Source organism: Patagioenas fasciata, chromosome 6, assembly GCF_037038585.1.
Source record: "Patagioenas fasciata isolate bPatFas1 chromosome 6, bPatFas1.hap1, whole genome shotgun sequence".
NCBI lineage: Eukaryota > Metazoa > Chordata > Aves > Columbiformes > Columbidae > Patagioenas > Patagioenas fasciata.
The window spans coordinates 53650548-53672664 of NC_092525.1; positions in this window are offsets into that span (position 1 = coordinate 53650548).

Genomic DNA, 22117 nt, shown 5'->3' on the forward strand with positions numbered 1-22117 from the left:
TTTCCAAAACATGCCCAGACTTGGCTCCAAAGTGGCCAAAAGTCTCCAAGAGACAAGTCGGGAAGAAGGATATGGAAGAGAGGGAGAAAGCCAAGGGAGCAGGCCCAAGGGAGGCAAGAGAAAAAAGTAGTGCCGGGCTGCAGGACTGAAATGGAGGAATTGAAAGACGAAAGCCAGGAAGCAGGAGAGTTTGAGAAAAGGAGAGAGGAAAGAAGAGACATGCAGCCAGACGAGGGCTTAGTGAGAGAGGCTGGGACAGAGAACAGGATGAGAAGGAAATAAGGCTAGGCAAGGCTAGGCCAAAGGACGTTTCTTTGATTTATATTTTCTACCACATTCATCTTGAGATGAGAGGAAAGCCATCAGACCATATGGATTAGGCCCAAACAAAAGCCCCGGCTACTTGAGACACTTAGACTAAGCCTAAACCAGAAAGATCTCTCCATAAAGATGGTTTTTATACTGTACTTCCACAATCTTCTGTCAGTACAAAAGAACAAGCGGCAGACATACTTAGGCTGAGACATGGTGGTTTGGTGCAGAGACCATGCATATCATGGGAATATTTCAGCATTTCTGCTCTGGTTTTCAGTGTATTACACCAAAACACCCACCTGATGACATCATTTCAAGAGCAAAAGCAGCAATTTGCAGAATTCAGCTTCTTTGGGGAACTGAGCAATTGCTGAGCTGACAGCAAGTCCTGCTGGGTCCCTGTCACCTGCAGAGTGCCCGCATCCTCACCACGGTAGCGGGCATTGTGACAAAGGTTCTACGTCAGCTGGGTGTGGCAGCCGAGCGCCCGCTAGGGGAGGGGGAGCCTGTCAGCCCCGGGCCTGTCACTGCCTGCTGTCCCCCCTGTCACCAGCGAGGCCTCTGAAAAGTTTCCAAAACATCCCCAGACTTGGCTCCAAAGTGGCCAAAAGTCTCCAAGAGACAAGTCGGGAAGAAGGATATGGAAGAGAGGGAGAAAGCCAAGGGAGCAGGCCCAAGGGAGGCAAGAGAAAAAAGTAGTGCCGGGCTGCAGGACTGAAATGGAGGAATTGAAAGACAAAAGCCAGGAAGCAGGAGAGTTTGAGAAAAGGAGAGAGGAAAGAAGAGACATGCAGCCAGACGAGGGGTTAGTGAGAGAGGCTGGGACAGAGAACAGGATGAGAAGGAAATAAGGCAAGGCAAGGCAAGGCTAGGCCAAAGGATGTTTCTTTGATTTATATTTTCTACCACATTCATCTTGAGATGAGAGGAAAGCCATCAGACCATATGGATTAGGCCCAAACAAAAGCTCCGGCTACTTGAGACACTTAGACTAAGCCTAAACCAGAAAGATCTCTCCATAAAGATGGTTTTTATACTGTACTTCCACAATATTCTGTCAGTACAAAAGAACAAGCGGCAGACATACTTAGGCTGAGACATGGTGGTTTGGTGCAGAGACCATGCATATCATGGGAATATTTCAGCATTTCTGCTCTGGTTTTCAGTGTATTACACCAAAACACCCACCTGATGACATGATTTCAAGAGCAAAAGCAGCAATTTGCAGAATTCAGCTTCTTTGGGGAACTGAGCAATTGCTGAGCTGACAGCAAGTCCTGCTGGGTCCCTGTCACCTGCAGAGTGCCCGCATCCTCACCACGGTAGCGGGCATTGTGACAAAGGTTCTACGTCAGCTGGGTGTGGCAGCCGAGCGCCCGCTAGGGGAGGGGGAGCCTGTCAGCCCCGGGCCTGTCACTGCCTGCTGTCCCCTCTGTCACCAGTGAGGCCTCTGAAAAGTTTCCAAAACATGCCCAGACTTTGCTCCAAAGTGGCCAAAAGTCTCCAAGAGACAAGTCGGGAAGAAGGATATGGAAGAGAGGGAGAAAGCCAGGGGAGCAGGCCAAAGGGAGGCAAGAGAAAAAAGTAGTGCCGGGCTGCAGGACTGAAATGGAGGAATTGAAAGACGAAAGCCAGGAAGCAAGAGAGTTTGAGAAAAGGAGAGAGGAAAGAAGAGACATGCAGCCAGACGAGGGCTTAGTGAGAGAGGCTGGGACAGAGAACAGGATGAGAAGGAAATAAGGCAAGGCAAGGCTAGGCCAAAGGACGTTTCTTTGATTTATATTTTCTACCACATTCATCTTGAGATGAGAGGAAAGCCATCAGACCATATGGATTAGGCCCAAACAAAAGCCCCGGCTACTTGAGACACTTAGACTAAGCCTAAACCAGAAAGATCTCTCCATAAAGATGGTTTTTATACTGTACTTCCACAATCAGCTGGCACTACAAAAGAACAAGCGGCAGACATACTTAGGCTGAGACATGGTGGTTTGGTGCAGAGACCATGCATATCATGGGAATATTTCAGCATTTCTGCTCTGGTTTTCAGTGTATTACACCAAAACACCCACCTGATGACATCATTTCAAGAGCAAAAGCAGCAATTTGCAGAATTCAGCTTCTTTGGGGAACTGAGCAATTGCTGAGCTGACAGCAAGTCCTGCTGGGTCCCTGTCACCTGCAGAGTGCCCGCATCCTCACCACGGTAGCGGGCATTGTGACAAAGGTTCTACGTCAGCTGGGTGTGGCAGCCGAGCGCCCGCTAGGGGAGGGGGAGCCTGTCAGCCCCGGGCCTGTCACTGCCTGCTGTCCCCCCTGTCACCAGCGAGGCCTCTGAAAAGTTTCCAAAACATCCCCAGACTTGGCTCCAAACTGGCCAAAAGTCTCCAAGAGACAAGTCGGGAAGAAGGATATGGAAGAGAGGGAGAAAGCCAGGGGAGCAGGCCAAAGGGAGGCAAGAGAAAAAAGTAGTGCCGGGCTGCAGGACTGAAATGGAGGAATTGAAAGACGAAAGCCAGGAAGCAAGGGAGTTTGAGAAAAGGAGAGAGGAAAGAAGAGACATGCAGGCAGACGAGGGCTTAGTGAGAGAGGCTGGGACAGAGAACAGGATGAGAAGGAAATAAGGCAAGGCAAGGCTAGGCCAAAGGACGTTTCTTTGATTTATATTTTCTACCACATTCATCTTGAGATGAGAGGAAAGCCATCAGACCATATGGATTAGGCCCAAACAAAAGCCCCGGCTACTTGAGACACTTAGACTAAGCCTAAACCAGAAAGATCTCTCCATAAAGATGGTTTTTATACTGTACTTCCACAATCAGCTGGCAGTACAAAAGAACAAGCGGCAGACATACTTAGGCTGAGACATGGTGGTTTGGTGCAGAGACCATGCATATCATGGGAATATTTCAGCATTTCTGCTCTGGTTTTCAGTGTATTACACCAAAACACCCACCTGATGACATCATTTCAAGAGCAAAAGCAGCAATTTGCAGAATTCAGCTTCTTTGGGGAACTGAGCAATTGCTGAGCTGACAGCAAGTCCTGCTGGGTCCCTGTCACCTGCAGAGTGCCCGCATCCTCACCACGGTAGCGGGCATTGTGACAAAGGTTCTACGTCAGCTGGGTGTGGCAGCCGAGCACCCGCTAGGGGAGGGGGAGCCTGTCAGCCCCGGGCCTGTCACTGCCTGCTGTCTCCCGTGTCACCAGCGAGGCCTCTGAAAAGTTTCCAAAACATGCCCAGACTTGGGTCCAAAGTGGCCAAAAGTCTCCAAGAGACAAGTCGGGAAGAAGGATATGGAAGAGAGGGAGAAAGCCAAGGGAGCAGGCCCAAGGGAGGCAAGAGAAAAAAGTAGTGCCGGGCTGCAGGACTGAAATGGAGGAATTGAAAGACGAAAGCCAGGAAGCAGGAGAGTTTGAGAAAAGGAGAGAGGAAAGAAGAGACATGCAGCCAGACGAGGGCTTAGTGAGAGAGGCTGGGACAGAGAACAGGATGAGAAGGAAATAAGGCAAGGCAAGGCTAGGCCAAAGGATGTTTCTTTGATTTATATTTTCTACCACATTCATCTTGAGATGAGAGGAAAGCCATCAGACCATATGGATTAGGCCCAAACAAAAGCTCCGGCTACTTGAGACACTTAGACTAAGCCTAAACCAGAAAGATCTCTCCATAAAGATGGTTTTTATACTGTACTTCCACAATATTCTGTCAGTACAAAAGAACAAGCGGCAGACATACTTAGGCTGAGACATGGTGGTTTGGTGCAGAGACCATGCATATCATGGGAATATTTCAGCATTTCTGCTCTGGTTTTCAGTGTATTACACCAAAACACCCACCTGATGACATGATTTCAAGAGCAAAAGCAGCAATTTGCAGAATTCAGCTTCTTTGGGGAACTGAGCAATTGCTGAGCTGACAGCAAGTCCTGCTGGGTCCCTGTCACCTGCAGAGTGCCCGCATCCTCACCACGGTAGCGGGCATTGTGACAAAGGTTCTACGTCAGCTGGGTGTGGCAGCCGAGCGCCCGCTAGGGGAGGGGGAGCCTGTCAGCCCCGGGCCTGTCACTGCCTGCTGTCCCCTCTGTCACCAGTGAGGCCTCTGAAAAGTTTCCAAAACATGCCCAGACTTTGCTCCAAAGTGGCCAAAAGTCTCCAAGAGACAAGTCGGGAAGAAGGATATGGAAGAGAGGGAGAAAGCCAGGGGAGCAGGCCAAAGGGAGGCAAGAGAAAAAAGTAGTGCCGGGCTGCAGGACTGAAATGGAGGAATTGAAAGACGAAAGCCAGGAAGCAAGAGAGTTTGAGAAAAGGAGAGAGGAAAGAAGAGACATGCAGCCAGACGAGGGCTTAGTGAGAGAGGCTGGGACAGAGAACAGGATGAGAAGGAAATAAGGCAAGGCAAGGCTAGGCCAAAGGACGTTTCTTTGATTTATATTTTCTACCACATTCATCTTGAGATGAGAGGAAAGCCATCAGACCATATGGATTAGGCCCAAACAAAAGCCCCGGCTACTTGAGACACTTAGACTAAGCCTAAACCAGAAAGATCTCTCCATAAAGATGGTTTTTATACTGTACTTCCACAATCAGCTGGCACTACAAAAGAACAAGCGGCAGACATACTTAGGCTGAGACATGGTGGTTTGGTGCAGAGACCATGCATATCATGGGAATATTTCAGCATTTCTGCTCTGGTTTTCAGTGTATTACACCAAAACACCCACCTGATGACATCATTTCAAGAGCAAAAGCAGCAATTTGCAGAATTCAGCTTCTTTGGGGAACTGAGCAATTGCTGAGCTGACAGCAAGTCCTGCTGGGTCCCTGTCACCTGCAGAGTGCCCGCATCCTCACCACGGTAGCGGGCATTGTGACAAAGGTTCTACGTCAGCTGGGTGTGGCAGCCGAGCGCCCGCTAGGGGAGGGGGAGCCTGTCAGCCCCGGGCCTGTCACTGCCTGCTGTCCCCCCTGTCACCAGCGAGGCCTCTGAAAAGTTTCCAAAACATCCCCAGACTTGGCTCCAAACTGGCCAAAAGTCTCCAAGAGACAAGTCGGGAAGAAGGATATGGAAGAGAGGGAGAAAGCCAGGGGAGCAGGCCAAAGGGAGGCAAGAGAAAAAAGTAGTGCCGGGCTGCAGGACTGAAATGGAGGAATTGAAAGACGAAAGCCAGGAAGCAAGGGAGTTTGAGAAAAGGAGAGAGGAAAGAAGAGACATGCAGGCAGACGAGGGCTTAGTGAGAGAGGCTGGGACAGAGAACAGGATGAGAAGGAAATAAGGCAAGGCAAGGCTAGGCCAAAGGACGTTTCTTTGATTTATATTTTCTACCACATTCATCTTGAGATGAGAGGAAAGCCATCAGACCATATGGATTAGGCCCAAACAAAAGCCCCGGCTACTTGAGACACTTAGACTAAGCCTAAACCAGAAAGATCTCTCCATAAAGATGGTTTTTATACTGTACTTCCACAATCAGCTGGCAGTACAAAAGAACAAGCGGCAGACATACTTAGGCTGAGACATGGTGGTTTGGTGCAGAGACCATGCATATCATGGGAATATTTCAGCATTTCTGCTCTGGTTTTCAGTGTATTACACCAAAACACCCACCTGATGACATCATTTCAAGAGCAAAAGCAGCAATTTGCAGAATTCAGCTTCTTTGGGGAACTGAGCAATTGCTGAGCTGACAGCAAGTCCTGCTGGGTCCTTGTCACCTGCAGAGTGCCCGCATCCTCACCACGGTAGCGGGCATTGTGACAAAGGTTCTACGTCAGCTGGGTGTGGCAGCCGAGCACCCGCTAGGGGAGGGGGAGCCTGTCAGCCCCGGGCCTGTCACTGCCTGCTGTCTCCCGTGTCACCAGCGAGGCCTCTGAAAAGTTTCCAAAACATGCCCAGACTTGGGTCCAAAGTGGCCAAAAGTCTCCAAGAGACAAGTCGGGAAGAAGGATATGGAAGAGAGGGAGAAAGCCAAGGGAGCAGGCCCAAGGGAGGCAAGAGAAAAAAGTAGTGCCGGGCTGCAGGACTGAAATGGAGGAATTGAAAGACGAAAGCCAGGAAGCAGGAGAGTTTGAGAAAAGGAGAGAGGAAAGAAGAGACATGCAGCCAGACGAGGGCTTAGTGAGAGAGGCTGGGACAGAGAACAGGATGAGAAGGAAATAAGGCAAGGCAAGGCTAGGCCAAAGGACGTTTCTTTGATTTATATTTTCTACCACATTCATCTTGAGATGAGAGGAAAGCCATCAGACCATATGGATTAGGCCCAAACAAAAGCCCCGGCTACTTGAGACACTTAGACTAAGCCTAAACCAGAAAGATCTCTCCATAAAGATGGTTTTTATACTGTACTTCCACAATCAGCTGGCAGTACAAAAGAACAAGCGGCAGACATACTTAGGCTGAGACATGGTGGTTTGGTGCAGAGACCATGCATATCATGGGAATATTTCAGCATTTCTGCTCTGGTTTTCAGTGTATTACACCAAAACACCCACCTGATGACATCATTTCAAGAGCAAAAGCAGCAATTTGCAGAATTCAGCTTCTTTGGGGAACTGAGCAATTGCTGAGCTGACAGCAAGTCCTGCTGGGTCCCTGTCACCTGCAGAGTGCCCGCATCCTCACCACGGTAGCGGGCATTGTGACAAAGGTTCTACGTCAGCTGGGTGTGGCAGCCGAGCGCCCGCTAGGGGAGGGGAGCCTGTCAGCCCCGGGCCTGTCACTGCCTGCTGTCCCCCCTGTCACCAGCGAGGCCTCTGAAAAGTTTCCAAAACATGCCCAGACTTGGGTCCAAAGTGGCCAAAAGTCTCCAAGAGACAAGTCGGGAAGAAGGATATGGAAGAGAGGGAGAAAGCCAAGGGAGCAGGCCCAAGGGAGGCAAGAGAAAAAAGTAGTGCCGCGCTGCAGGACTGAAATGGAGGAATTGAAAGACGAAAGCCAGGAAGCAGGAGAGTTTGAGAAAAGGAGAGAGGAAAGAAGAGACATGCAGCCAGACGAGGCGTTAGTGAGAGAGGCTGGGACAGAGAACAGGATGAGAAGGAAATAAGGCAAGGCAAGGCTAGGCCAAAGGACGTTTCTTTGATTTATATTTTCTACCACATTCATCTTGAGATGAGAGGAAAGCCATCAGACCATATGGATTAGGCCCAAACAAAAGCCCCGGCTACTTGAGACACTTAGACTAAGCCTAAACCAAAAAGATCTCTCCATAAAGATGGTTTTTATACTGTACTTCCACAATATTCTGTCAGTACAAAAGAACAAGCGGCAGACATACTTAGGCTGAGACATGGTGGTTTGGTGCAGAGACCATGCATATCATGGGAATATTTCAGCATTTCTGCTCTGGTTTTCAGTGTATTACACCAAAACACCCACCTGATGACATCATTTCAAGAGCAAAAGCAGCAATTTGCAGAATTCAGCTTCTTTGGGGAACTGAGCAATTGCTGAGCTGACAGCAAGTCCTGCTGGGTCCCTGTCACCTGCAGAGTGCCCGCATCCTCACCACGGTAGCGGGCATTGTGACAAAGGTTCTCGTCAGCTGGGTGTGGCACCCGAGCGCCCGCTAGGGGAGGGGGAGCCTGTCAGCCCCGGGCCTGTCACTGCCTGCTGTCCCCCGTGTCACCAGCGAGGCCTCTGAAAAGTTTCCAAAACATGCCCAGACTTGGCTCCAAAGTGGCCAAAAGTCTCCAAGAGACAAGTCGGGAAGAAGGATATGGAAGAGAGGGAGAAAGCCAAGGGAGCAGGCCCAAGGGAGGCAAGAGAAAAAAGTAGTGCCGGGCTGCAGGACTGAAATGGAGGAATTGAAAGACGAAAGCCAGGAAGCAGGAGAGTTTGAGAAAAGGAGAGAGGAAAGAAGAGACATGCAGCCAGACGAGGGCTTAGTGAGAGAGGCTGGGACAGAGAACAGGATGAGAAGGAAATAAGGCTAGGCAAGGCTAGGCCAAAGGACGTTTCTTTGATTTATATTTTCTACCACATTCATCTTGAGATGAGAGGAAAGCCATCAGACCATATGGATTAGGCCCAAACAAAAGCCCCGGCTACTTGAGACACTTAGACTAAGCCTAAACCAGAAAGATCTCTCCATAAAGATGGTTTTTATACTGTACTTCCACAATATTCTGTCAGTACAAAAGAACAAGCGGCAGACATACTTAGGCTGAGACATGGTAGTTTGGTGCAGAGACCATGCATATCATGGGAATATTTCAGCATTTCTGCTCTGGTTTTCAGTGTATTACACCAAAACACCCACCTGATGACATCATTTCAAGAGCAAAAGCAGCAATTTGCAGAATTCAGCTTCTTTGGGGAACTGAGCAATTGCTGAGCTGACAGCAAGTCCTGCTGGGTCCCTGTCACCTGCAGAGTGCCCGCATCCTCACCACGGTAGCGGGCATTGTGACAAAGGTTCTACGTCAGCTGGGTGTGGCAGCCGAGCGCCCGCTAGGGGAGGGGGAGCCTGTCAGCCCCGGGCCTGTCACTGCCTGCTGACCCCCTGTCACCAGCGAGGCCTCTGAAAAGTTTCCAAAACATCCCCAGACTTGGCTCCAAAGTGGCCAAAAGTCTCCAAGAGACAAGTCGGGAAGAAGGATATGGAAGAGAGGGAGAAAGCCAAGGGAGCAGGCCCAAGGGAGGCAAGAGAAAAAAGTAGTGCCGGGCTGCAGGACTGAAATGGAGGAATTGAAAGACGAAAGCCAGGAAGCAGGAGAGTTTGAGAAAAGGAGAGAGGAAAGAAGAGACATGCAGCCAGACGAGGGCTTAGTGAGAGAGGCTGGGACAGAGAACAGGATGAGAAGGAAATAAGGCTAGGCAAGGCTAGGCCAAAGGACGTTTCTTTGATTTATATTTTCTACCACATTCATCTTGAGATGAGAGGAAAGCCATCAGACCATATGGATTAGGCCCAAACAAAAGCCCCGGCTACTTGAGACACTTAGACTAAGCCTAAACCAGAAAGATCTCTCCATAAAGATGGTTTTTATACTGTACTTCCACAATCAGCTGGCAGTACAAAAGAACAAGCGGCAGACATACTTAGGCTGAGACATGGTGGTTTGGTGCAGAGACCATGCATATCATGGGAATATTTCAGCATTTCTGCTCTGGTTTTCAGTGTATTACACCAAAACACCCACCTGATGACATCATTTCAAGAGCAAAAGCAGCAATTTGCAGAATTCAGCTTCTTTGGGGAACTGAGCAATTGCTGAGCTGACAGCAAGTCCTGCTGGGTCCCTGTCACCTGCAGAGTGCCCGCATCCTCACCACGGTAGCGGGCATTGTGACAAAGGTTCTCGTCAGCTGGGTGTGGCAGCCGAGCGCCCGCTAGGGGAGGGGGAGCCTGTCAGCCCCGGGCCTGTCACTGCCTGCTGTCCCCCGTGTCACCAGCGAGGCCTCTGAAAAGTTTCCAAAACATGCCCAGACTTGGCTCCAAAGTGGCCAAAAGTCTCCAAGAGACAAGTCGGGAAGAAGGATATGGAAGAGAGGGAGAAAGCCAAGGGAGCAGGCCCAAGGGAGGCAAGAGAAAAAAGTAGTGCCGGGCTGCAGGACTGAAATGGAGGAATTGAAAGACGAAAGCCAGGAAGCAGGAGAGTTTGAGAAAAGGAGAGAGGAAAGAAGAGACATGCAGCCAGACGAGGGCTTAGTGAGAGAGGCTGGGACAGAGAACAGGATGAGAAGGAAATAAGGCTAGGCAAGGCTAGGCCAAAGGACGTTTCTTTGATTTATATTTTCTACCACATTCATCTTGAGATGAGAGGAAAGCCATCAGACCATATGGATTAGGCCCAAACAAAAGCCCCGGCTACTTGAGACACTTAGACTAAGCCTAAACCAGAAAGATCTCTCCATAAAGATGGTTTTTATACTGTACTTCCACAATCAGCTGGCAGTACAAAAGAACAAGCGGCAGACATACTTAGGCTGAGACATGGTGGTTTGCTGCAGAGACCATGCATATCATGGGAATATTTCAGCATTTCTGCTCTGGTTTTCAGTGTATTACACCAAAACACCCACCTGATGACATCATTTCAAGAGCAAAAGCAGCAATTTGCAGAATTCAGCTTCTTTGGGGAACTGAGCAATTGCTGAGCTGACAGCAAGTCCTGCTGGGTCCCTGTCACCTGCAGAGTGCCCGCATCCTCACCACGGTAGCGGGCATTGTGACAAAGGTTCTACGTCAGCTGGGTGTGGCAGCCGAGCGCCCGCTAGGGGAGGGGGAGCCTGTCAGCCCCGGGCCTGTCACTGCCTGCTGTCTCCCGTGTCACCAGCGAGGCCTCTGAAAAGTTTCCAAAACATGCCCAGACTTGGGTCCAAAGTGGCCAAAAGTCTCCAAGAGACAAGTCGGGAAGAAGGATATGGAAGAGAGGGAGAAAGCCAAGGGAGCAGGCCCAAGGGAGGCAAAAGAAAAAAGTAGTGCCGGGCTGCAGGACTGAAATGGAGGAATTGAAAGACGAAAGCCAGGAAGCAGGAGAGTTTGAGAAAAGGAGAGAGGAAAGAAGAGACATGCAGCCAGACGAGGGCTTAGTGAGAGAGGCTGGGACAGAGAACAGGATGAGAAGGAAATAAGGCAAGGCAAGGCTAGGCCAAAGGACGTTTCTTTGATTTATATTTTCTACCACATTCATCTTGAGATGAGAGGAAAGCCATCAGACCATATGGATTAGGCCCAAACAAAAGCCCCGGCTACTTGAGACACTTAGACTAAGCCTAAACCAGAAAGATCTCTCCATAAAGATGGTTTTTATACTGTACTTCCACAATCTTCTGTCAGTACAAAAGAACAAGCGGCAGACATACTTAGGCTGAGACATGGTGCTTTGGTGCAGAGACCATGCATATCATGGGAATATTTCAGCATTTCTGCTCTGGTTTTCAGTGTATTACACCAAAACACCTACCTGATGACATCATTTCAAGAGCAAAAGCAGCAATTTGCAGAATTCAGCTTCTTTGGGGAACTGAGCAATTGCTGAGCTGACAGCAAGTCCTGCTGGGTCCCTGTCACCTGCAGAGTGCCCGCATCCTCACCACGGTAGCGGGCATTGTGACAAAGGTTCTACGTCAGCTGGGTGTGGCAGCCGAGCGCCCGCTAGGGGAGGGGGAGCCTGTCAGCCCCGGGCCTGTCACTGCCTGCTGTCCCCCGTGTCACCAGCGAGGCCTCTGAAAAGTTTCCAAAACATGCCCAGACTTGGCTCCAAAGTGGCCAAAAGTCTCCAAGAGACAAGTCGGGAAGAAGGATATGGAAGAGAGGGAGAAAGCCAAGGGAGCAGGCCCAAGGGAGGCAAGAGAAAAAAGTAGTGCCGGGCTGCAGGACTGAAATGGAGGAATTGAAAGATGAAAGCCAGGAAGCAGGAGAGTTTGAGAAAAGGAGAGAGGAAAGAAGAGACATGCAGCCAGACGAGGGCTTAGTGAGAGAGGCTGGGACAGAGAACAGGATGAGAAGGAAATAAGGCAAGGCAAGGCTAGGCCAAAGGACGTTTCTTTGATTTCTATTTTCTACCACATTCATCTTGAGATGAGAGGAAAGCCATCAGACCATATGGATTAGGCCCAAACAAAAGCCCCGGCTACTTGAGACACTTAGACTAAGCCTAAACCAGAAAGATCTCTCCATAAAGATGGTTTTTATACTGTACTTCCACAATATTCTGTCAGTACAAAAGAACAAGCGGCAGACATACTTAGGCTGAGACATGGTGGTTTGGTGCAGAGACCATGCATATCATGGGAATATTTCAGCATTTCTGCTCTGGTTTTCAGTGTATTACACCAAAACACCCACCTGATGACATCATTTCAAGAGCAAAAGCAGCAATTTGCAGAATTTAGCTTCTTTGGGGAACTGAGCAATTGCTGAGCTGACAGCAAGTCCTGCTGGGTCCCTGTCACCTGCAGAGTGCCCGCATCCTCACCACGGTAGCGGGCATTGTGACAAAGGTTCTACGTCAGCTGGGTGTGGCAGCCGAGCGCCCGCTAGGGGAGGGGGAGCCTGTCAGCCCCGGGCCTGTCACTGCCTGCTGTCCCCCCTGTCACCAGCGAGGCCTCTGAAAAGTTTCCAAAACATGCCCAGACTTGGCTCCAAAGTGGCCAAAAGTCTCCAAGAGACAAGTCGGGAAGAAGGATATGGAAGAGAGGGAGAAAGCCAAGGGAGCAGGCCAAAGGGAGGCAAGAGGAAAAAGTAGTGCCGGGCTGCAGGACTGAAATGGAGGAATTGAAAGACGAAAGCCAGGAAGCAAGAGAGTTTGAGAAAAGGAGAGAGGAAAGAAGAGACATGCAGGCAGACGAGGGCTTAGTGAGAGAGGCTGGGACAGAGAACAGGATGAGAAGGAAATAAGGCAAGGCAAGGCAAGGCTAGGCCAAAGGACGTTTCTTTGATTTATATTTTCTACCACATTCATCTTGAGATGAGAGGAAAGCCATCAGACCATATGGATTAGGCCCAAACAAAAGCCCCGGCTACTTGAGACACTTAGACTAAGCCTAAACCAGAAAGATCTCTCCATAAAGATGGTTTTTATACTGTACTTCCACAATCAGCTGGCAGTACAAAAGAACAAGTGGCAGACATACTTAGGCTGAGACATGGTGGTTTGGTGCAGAGACCATGCATATCATGGGAATATTTCAGCATTTCTGCTCTGGTTTTCAGTGTATTACACCAAAACACCCACCTGATGACATCATTTCAAGAGCAAAAGCAGCAATTTGCAGAATTCAGCTTCTTTGGGGAACTGAGCAATTGCTGAGCTGACAGCAAGTCCTGCTGGGTCCCTGTCACCTGCAGAGTGCCCGCATCCTCACCACGGTAGCGGGCATTGTGACAAAGGATCTACGTCAGCTGGGTGTGGCAGCCGAGCGCCCGCTAGGGGAGGGGGAGCCTGTCAGCCCCGGGCCTGTCACTGCCTGCTGTCCCCCCTGTCACCAGCGAGGCCTCTGAAAAGTTTCCAAAACATCCCCAGACTTGGCTCCAAAGTGGCCAAAAGTCTCCAAGAGACAAGTCGGGAAGAAGGATATGGAAGAGAGGGAGAAAGCCAAGGGAGCAGGCCCAAGGGAGGCAAGAGAAAAAAGTAGTGCCGGGCTGCAGGACTGAAATGGAGGAATTGAAAGACGAAAGCCAGGAAGCAGGAGAGTTTGAGAAAAGGAGAGAGGAAAGAAGAGACATGCAGCCAGACGAGGGCTTAGTGAGAGAGGCTGGGACAGAGAACAGGATGAGAAGGAAATAAGGCTAGGCAAGGCTAGGCCAAAGGACGTTTCTTTGATTTATATTTTCTACCACATTCATCTTGAGATGAGAGGAAAGCCATCAGACCATATGGATTAGGCCCAAACAAAAGCCCCGGCTACTTGAGACACTTAGACTAAGCCTAAACCAGAAAGATCTCTCCATAAAGATGGTTTTTATACTGTACTTCCACAATCAGCTGGCAGTACAAAAGAACAAGCGGCAGACATACTTAGGCTGAGACATGGTGGTTTGGTGCAGAGACCATGCATATCATGGGAATATTTCAGCATTTCTGCTCTGGTTTTCAGTGTATTACACCAAAACACCCACCTGATGACATCATTTCAAGAGCAAAGCAGCAATTTGCAGAATTCAGCTTCTTTGGGGAACTGAGCAATTGCTGAGCTGACAGCAAGTCCTGCTGGGTCCCTGTCACCTGCAGAGTGCCCGCATACTCACCACGGTAGCGGGCATTGTGACAAAGGTTCTATGTCAGCTGGGTGTGGCAGCCGAGCGCCCGCTAGGGGAGGGGGAGCCTGTCAGCCCCGGGCCTGTCACTGCCTGCTGTCCCCCCTGTCACCAGCGAGGCCTCTGAAAAGTTTCCAAAACATCCCCAGACTTGGCTCCAAACTGGCCAAAAGTCTCCAAGAGACAAGTCGGGAAGAAGGATATGGAAGAGAGGGAGAAAGCCAAGGGAGCAGGCCAAAGGGAGGCAAGAGAAAAAAGTAGTGCCGGGCTGCAGGACTGAAATGGAGGAATTGAAAGACGAAAGCCAGGAAGCAGGAGAGTTTGAGAAAAGGAGAGAGGGAAGAAGAGACATGCAGCCAGACGAGGGCTTAGTGAGAGAGGCTGGGACAGAGAACAGGATGAGAAGGAAATAAGGCAAGGCAAGGCTAGGCCAAAGGACGTTTCTTTGATTTATATTTTCTACCACATTCATCTTGAGATGAGAGGAAAGCCATCAGACCTTATGGACTAGGCCCAAACAAAAGCCCCGGCTACTTGAGACACTTAGACTAAGCCTAAACCAGAAAGATCTCTCCATAAAGATGGTTTTTATACTGTACTTCCACAATATTTTGTCAGTACAAAAGAACAAGCGGCAGACATACTTAGGCTGAGACATGGTGGTTTGGTGCAGAGACCATGCATATCATGGAAATATTTCAGCATTTCTGCTCTGGTTTTCAGTGTATTACACCAAAACACCCACCTGATGACATCATTTCAAGAGCAAAAGCAGCAATTTGCAGAATTCAGCTTCTTTGGGGAACTGAGCAATTGCTGAGCTGACACCAAGTCTTGCTGGGTCCCTGTCACCTGCAGAGTGCCCGCATCCTCACCACGGTAGCGGGCATTGTGACAAAGGATCTACGTTAGCTGGGTGTGGCAGCCGAGCGCCCGCTAGGGGAGGGGGAGCCTGTCAGCCCCGGGCCTGTCACTGCCTGCTGTCCCCCCTGTCACCAGCGAGGCCTCTGAAAAGTTTCCAAAACATCCCCAGACTTGGCTCCAAAGTGGCCAAAAGTCTCCAAGAGACAAGTCGGGAAGAAGGATATGGAAGAGAGGGAGAAAGCCAAGGGAGCAGGCCCAAGGGAGGCAAGAGAAAAAAGTAGTGCCGGGCTGCAGGACTGAAATGGAGGAATTGAAAGACGAAAGCCAGGAAGCAGGAGAGTTTGAGAAAAGGAGAGAGGAAAGAGGAGACATGCAGCCAGACGAGGGGTTAGTGAGAGAGGCTGGGACAGAGAACAGGATGAGAAGGAAATAAGGCAAGGCAAGGCTAGGCCAAAGGACGTTTCTTTGATTTATATTTTCTACCACATTCATCTTGAGATGAGAGGAAAGCCATCAGACCATATGGATTAGGCCCAAACAAAAGCCCCGGCTACTTGAGACACTTAGACTAAGCCTAAACCAGAAAGATCTCTCCATAAAGATGGTTTTTATACTGTACTTCCACAATCAGCTGGCAGTACAAAAGAACAAGCGGCAGACATACTTAGGCTGAGACATGGTGGTTTGGTGCAGAGACCATGCATATCATGGGAATATTTCAGCATTTCTGCTCTGGTTTTCAGTGTATTACACCAAAACACCCACCTGATGACATCATTTCAAGAGCAAAAGCAGCAATTTGCAGAATTCAGCTTCTTTGGGGAACTGAGCAATTGCTGAGCTGACAGCAAGTCCTGCTGGGTCCCTGTCACCTGCAGAGTGCCCGCATCCTCACCACGGTAGCGGGCATTGTGACAAAGGTTCTACGTCAGCTGGGTGTGGCAGCTGAGCGCCCGCTAGGGGAGGGGGAGCCTGTCAGCCCCGGGCCTGTCACTGCCTGCTGTCCCCCGTGTCACCAGCGAGGCCTCTGAAAAGTTTCCAAAACATGCCCAGACTTGGGTCCAAAGTGGCCAAAAGTCTCCAAGAGACAAGTCGGGAAGAAGGATATGGAAGAGAGGGAGAAAGCCAAGGGAGCAGGCCAAAGGGAGGCAAGAGAAAAAAGTAGTGCCGGGCTGCAGGACTGAAATGGAGGAATTGAAAGACGAAAGCCAGGAAGCAGGAGAGTTTGAGAAAAGGAGAGAGGAAAGAAGAGACATGCAGCCAGACGAGGGCTTAGTGAGAGAGGCTGGGACAGAGAACAGGATGAGAAGGAAATAAAGCAAGGCAAGGCTAGGCCAAAGGACGTTTCTTTGATTTATATTTTCTACCACATTCATCTTGAGATGAGAGGAAAGCCATCAGACCATATGGATTAGGCCCAAACAAAAGCCCCGGCTACTTGAGACACTTAGACTAAGCCTAAACCAGAAAGATCTCTCCATAAAGATGGTTTTTATACTGTACTTCCACAATCAGCTGGCAGTACAAAAGAACAAGCGGCAGACATACTTAGGCTGAGACATGGTGGTTTGGTGCAGAGACCATGCATATCATGGGAATATTTCAGCATTTCTGCTCTGGTTTTCAGTGTATTACACCAAAACACCCACCTGATGACATCATTTCAAGAGCAAAGCAGCAATTTGCAAAATTCAACTTCTTTGGGGAACTGAGCAATTGCTGAGCTGACAGCAAGTCCTGCTGGGTCCCTGTCACCTGCAGAGTGCCCGCATCCTCACCACGGTAGCGGGCATTGTGACAAAGGATCTACGTCAGCTGGGTGTGGCAGCCGAGCGCCCGCTAGGGGAGGGGGAGCCTGTCAGCCCCGGGCCTGTCACTGCCTGCTGTCCCCCCTGTCACCAGCGAGGCCTCTGAAAAGTTTCCAAAACATCCCCAGACTTGGCTCCAAAGTGGCCAAAAGTCTCCAAGAGACAAGTCGGGAAGAAGGATATGGAAGAGAGGGAGAAAGCCAAGGGAGCAGGCCAAAGGGAGGCAAGAGGAAAAAGTAGTGCCGGGCTGCAGGACTGAAATGGAGGAATTGAAAGACGAAAGCCAGGAAGCAGGAGAGTTTGAGAAAAGGAGAGAGGAAAGAAGAGACATGCAGCCAGACGAGGGCTTAGTGAGAGAGGCTGGGACAGAGAACAGGATGAGAAGGAAATAAGGCAAGGCAAGGCTAGGCCAAAAGACGTTTCTTTGATTTATATTTTCTACCACATTCATCTTGAGATGAGAGGAAAGCCATCAGACCATATGGATTAGGCCCAAACAAAAGCCCCGGCTACTTGAGACACTTAGACTAAGCCTAAACCAGAAAGATCTCTCCATAAAGATGGTTTTTATACTGTACTTCCACAATCAGCTGACAGTACAAAAGAACAAGCAGCAGACATACTTAGGCTGAGACATGGTGGTTTGGTGCAGAGACCATGCATATCATGGGAATATTTCAGCATTTCTGCTCTGGTTTTCAGTGTATTACACCAAAACACCCACCTGATGACATCATTTCAAGAGCAAAGCAGCAATTTGCAAAATTCAACTTCTTTGGGGAACTGAGCAATTGCTGAGCTGACAGCAAGTCCTGCTGGGTCCCTGTCACCTGCAGAGTGCCCGCATCCTCACCACGGTAGCGGGCATTGTGACAAAGGATCTATGTCAGCTGGGTGTGGCAGCCGAGCGCCCGCTAGGGGAGGGGGAGCCTGTCAGCCCCGGGCCTGTCACTGCCTGCTGTCCCCCCTGTCACCAGCGAGGCCTCTGAAAAGTTTCCAAAACATCCCCAGACTTGGCTCCAAAGTGGCCAAAAGTCTCCAAGAGACATGTCGGGAAGAAGGATATGGAAGAGAGGGAGAAAGCCAAGGGAGCAGGCCAAAGGGAGGCAAGAGGAAAAAGTAGTGCCGGGCTGCAGGACTGAAATGGAGGAATTGAAAGACGAAAGCCAGGAAGCAGGAGAGTTTGAGAAAAGGAGAGAGGAAAGAAGAGACATGCAGCCAGACGAGGGCTTAGTGAGAGAGGCTGGGACAGAGAACAGGATGAGAAGGAAATAAGGCAAGGCAAGGCTAGGCCAAAGGACGTTTCTTTGATTTATATTTTCTACCACATTCATCTTGAGATGAGAATAAAGCCATCAGACCATATGGATTAGGCCCAAACAAAAGCCCCGGCTACTTGAGACACTTAGACTAAGCCTAAACCAGAACGATCTCTCCATAAAGATGGTTTTTATACTGTACTTCCACAATCAGCTGACAGTACAAAAGAACAAGCGGCAGACATACTTAGGCTGAGACATGGTGGTTTGGTGCAGAGACCATGCATATCATGGGAATATTTCAGCATTTCTGCTCTGGTTTTCAGTGTATTACACCAAAACACCCACCTGATGACATCATTTCAAGAGCAAAAGCAGCAATTTGCAGAATTCAGCTTCTTTGGGGAACTGAGCAATTGCTGAGCTGACAGCAAGTCCTGCTGGGTCCCTGTCACCTGCAGAGTGCCCGCATCCTCACCACGGTAGCGGGCATTGTGACAAAGGATCTACGTCAGCTGGGTGTGGCAGCCGAGCGCCCGCTAGGGGAGGGGGAGCCTGTCAGCCCCGGGCCTGTCACTGCCTGCTGTCCCCCCTGTCACCAGCGAGGCCTCTGAAAAGTTTCCAAAACATCCCCAGACTTGGCTCCAAAGTGGCCAAAAGTCTCCAAGAGACAAGTCGGGAAGAAGGATATGGAAGAGAGGGAGAAAGCCAAGGGAGCAGGCCCAAGGGAGGCAAGAGAAAAAAGTAGTGCCGGGCTGCAGGACTGAAATGGAGGAATTGAAAGACGAAAGCCAGGAAGCAGGAGAGTTTGAGAAAAGGAGAGAGGAAAGAGGAGACATGCAGCCAGACGAGGGGTTAGTGAGAGAGGCTGGGACAGAGAACAGGATGAGAAGGAAATAAGGCAAGGCAAGGCTAGGCCAAAGGACGTTTCTTTGATTTATATTTTCTACCACATTCATCTTGAGATGAGAGGAAAGCCATCAGACCATATGGATTAGGCCCAAACAAAAGCCCCGGCTACTTGAGACACTTAGACTAAGCCTAAACCAGAAAGATCTCTCCATAAAGATGGTTTTTATACTGTACTTCCACAATCAGCTGACAGTAGAAAAGAACAAGCGGCAGACATACTTAGGCTGAGACATGGTGGTTTGGTGCAGAGACCATGCATATCATGGGAATATTTCAGCATTTCTGCTCTGGTTTTCAGTGTATTACACCAAAACACCCACCTGATGACATCATTTCAAGAGCAAAGCAGCAATTTGCAAAATTCAACTTCTTTGGGGAACTGAGCAATTGCTGAGCTGACAGCAAGTCCTGCTGGGTCCCTGTCACCTGCAGAGTGCCCGCATCCTCACCACGGTAGCGGGCATTGTGACAAAGGATCTATGTCAGCTGGGTGTGGCAGCCGAGCGTCCGCTAGGGGAGGGGGAGCCTGTCAGCCCCGGGCCTGTCACTGCCTGCTGTCCCCCCTGTCACCAGCGAGGCCTCTGAAAAGTTTCCAAAACATGCCCAGACTTGGGTCCAAAGTGGCCAAAAGTCTCCAAGAGACATGTCGGGAAGAAGGATATGGAAGAGAGGGAGAAAGCCAAGGGAGCAGGCCAAAGGGAGACAAGAGGAAAAAGTAGTGCCGGGCTGCAGGACTGAAATGGAGGAATTGAAAGACGAAAGCCAGGAAGCAGGAGAGTTTGAGAAAAGGAGAGAGGAAAGAAGAGACATGCAGCCAGACGAGGGCTTAGTGAGAGAGGCTGGGACAGAGAACAGGATGAGAAGGAAATAAGGCAAGGCAAGGCTAGGCCAAAGGACGTTTCTTTGATTTATATTTTCTACCACATTCATCTTGAGATGAGAATAAAGCCATCAGACCATATGGATTAGGCCCAAACAAAAGCCCCGGCTACCTGAGACACTTAGACTAAGCCTAAACCAGAAAGATCTCTCCATAAAGATGGTTTTTATACTGTACTTCCACAATCAGCTGACAGTACAAAAGAACAAGCGGCAGACATACTTAGGCTGAGACATGGTGGTTTGGTGCAGAGACCATGCATATCATGGGAATATTTCAGCATTTCTGCTCTGGTTTTCAGTGTATTACACCAAAACACCCACCTGATGACATCATTTCAAGAGCAAAGCAGCAATTTGCAAAATTCAACTTCTTTGGGGAACTGAGCAATTGCTGAGCTGACAGCAAGTCCTGCTGGGTCCCTGTCACCTGCAGAGGGCCCGCATCCTCACCACGGTAGCGGGCATTGTGACAAAGTATCTATGTCAGCTGGGTGTGGCAGCCGAGCGCCCGCTAGGGGAGGGGGAGCCTGTCAGCCCCGGGCCTGTCACTGCCTGCTGTCCCCCCTGTCACCAGCGAGGCCTCTGAAAAGTTTCCAAAACATCCCCAGACTTGGCTCCAAAGTGGCCAAAACTCTCCAAGAGACATGTCGGGAAGAAGGATATGGAAGAGAGGGAGAAAGCCAAGGGAGCAGGCCAAAGGGAGGCAAGAGGAAAAAGTAGTGCCGGGCTGCAGGACTGAAATGGAGGAATTGAAAGACGAAAGCCAGGAAGCAGGAGAGTTTGAGAAAAGGAGAGAGGAAAGAGGAGACATGCAGCCAGACGAGGGGTTAGTGAGAGAGGCTGGGACAGAGAACAGGATGAGAAAGAAATAAGGCAAGGCAAGGCTAGGCCAAAGGACGTTTCTTTGATTTATATTTTCTACCACATTCATCTTGAGATGAGAGGAAAGCCATCAGACCATATGGATTAGGCCCAAACAAAAGCCCCGGCTACTTGAGACACTTAGACTAAGCCTAAACCAGAAAGATCTCTCCATAAAGATGGTTTTTATACTGTACTTCCACAATCAGCTGGCAGTACAAAAGAACAAGCGGCAGACATACTTAGGCTGAGACATGGTGGTTTGGTGCAGAGACCATGCATATCATGGGAATATTTCAGCATTTCTGCTCTGGTTTTCAGTGTATTACACCAAAACACCCACCTGATGACATCATTTCAAGAGCAAAAGCAGCAATTTGCAGAATTCAGCTTCTTTGGGGAACTGAGCAATTGCTGAGCTGACAGCAAGTCCTGCTGGGTCCCTGTCACCTGCAGAGTGCCCGCATCCTCACCACGGTAGCGGGCATTGTGACAAAGGTTCTACGTCAGCTGGGTGTGGCAGCTGAGCGCCCGCTAGGGGAGGGGGAGCCTGTCAGCCCCGGGCCTGTCACTGCCTGCTGTCCCCCGTGTCACCAGCGAGGCCTCTGAAAAGTTTCCAAAACATGCCCAGACTTGGGTCCAAAGTGGCCAAAAGTCTCCAAGAGACAAGTCGGGAAGAAGGATATGGAAGAGAGGGAGAAAGCCAAGGGAGCAGGCCAAAGGGAGGCAAGAGAAAAAAGTAGTGCCGGGCTGCAGGACTGAAATGGAGGAATTGAAAGACGAAAGCCAGGAAGCAGGAGAGTTTGAGAAAAGGAGAGAGGAAAGAAGAGACATGCAGCCAGACGAGGGCTTAGTGAGAGAGGCTGGGACAGAGAACAGGATGAGAAGGAAATAAAGCAAGGCAAGGCTAGACCAAAGGACGTTTCTTTGATTTATATTTTCTACCACATTCATCTTGAGATGAGAGGAAAGCCATCAGACCATATGGATTAGGCCCAAACAAAAGCCCCGGCTACTTGAGACACTTAGACTAAGCCTAAACCAGAAAGATCTCTCCATAAAGATGGTTTTTATACTGTACTTCCACAATATTCTGTCAGTACAAAAGAACAAGCGGCAGACATACTTAGGCTGAGACATGGTGGTTTGGTGCAGAGACCATGCATATCATGGGAATATTTCAGCATTTCTGCTCTGGTTTTCAGTGTATTACACCAAAACACCCACCTGATGACATCATTTCAAGAGCAAAGCAGCAATTTGCAAAATTCAACTTCTTTGGGGAACTGAGCAATTGCTGAGCTGACAGCAAGTCCTGCTGGGTCCCTGTCACCTGCAGAGTGCCCGCATCCTCACCACGGTAGCGGGCATTGTGACAAAGGATCTATGTCAGCTGGGTGTGGCAGCCGAGCGCCCGCTAGGGGAGGGGGAGCCTGTCAGCCCCGGGCCTGTCACTGCCTGCTGTCCCCCCTGTCACCAGTGAGGCCTCTGAAAAGTTTCCAAAACATGCCCA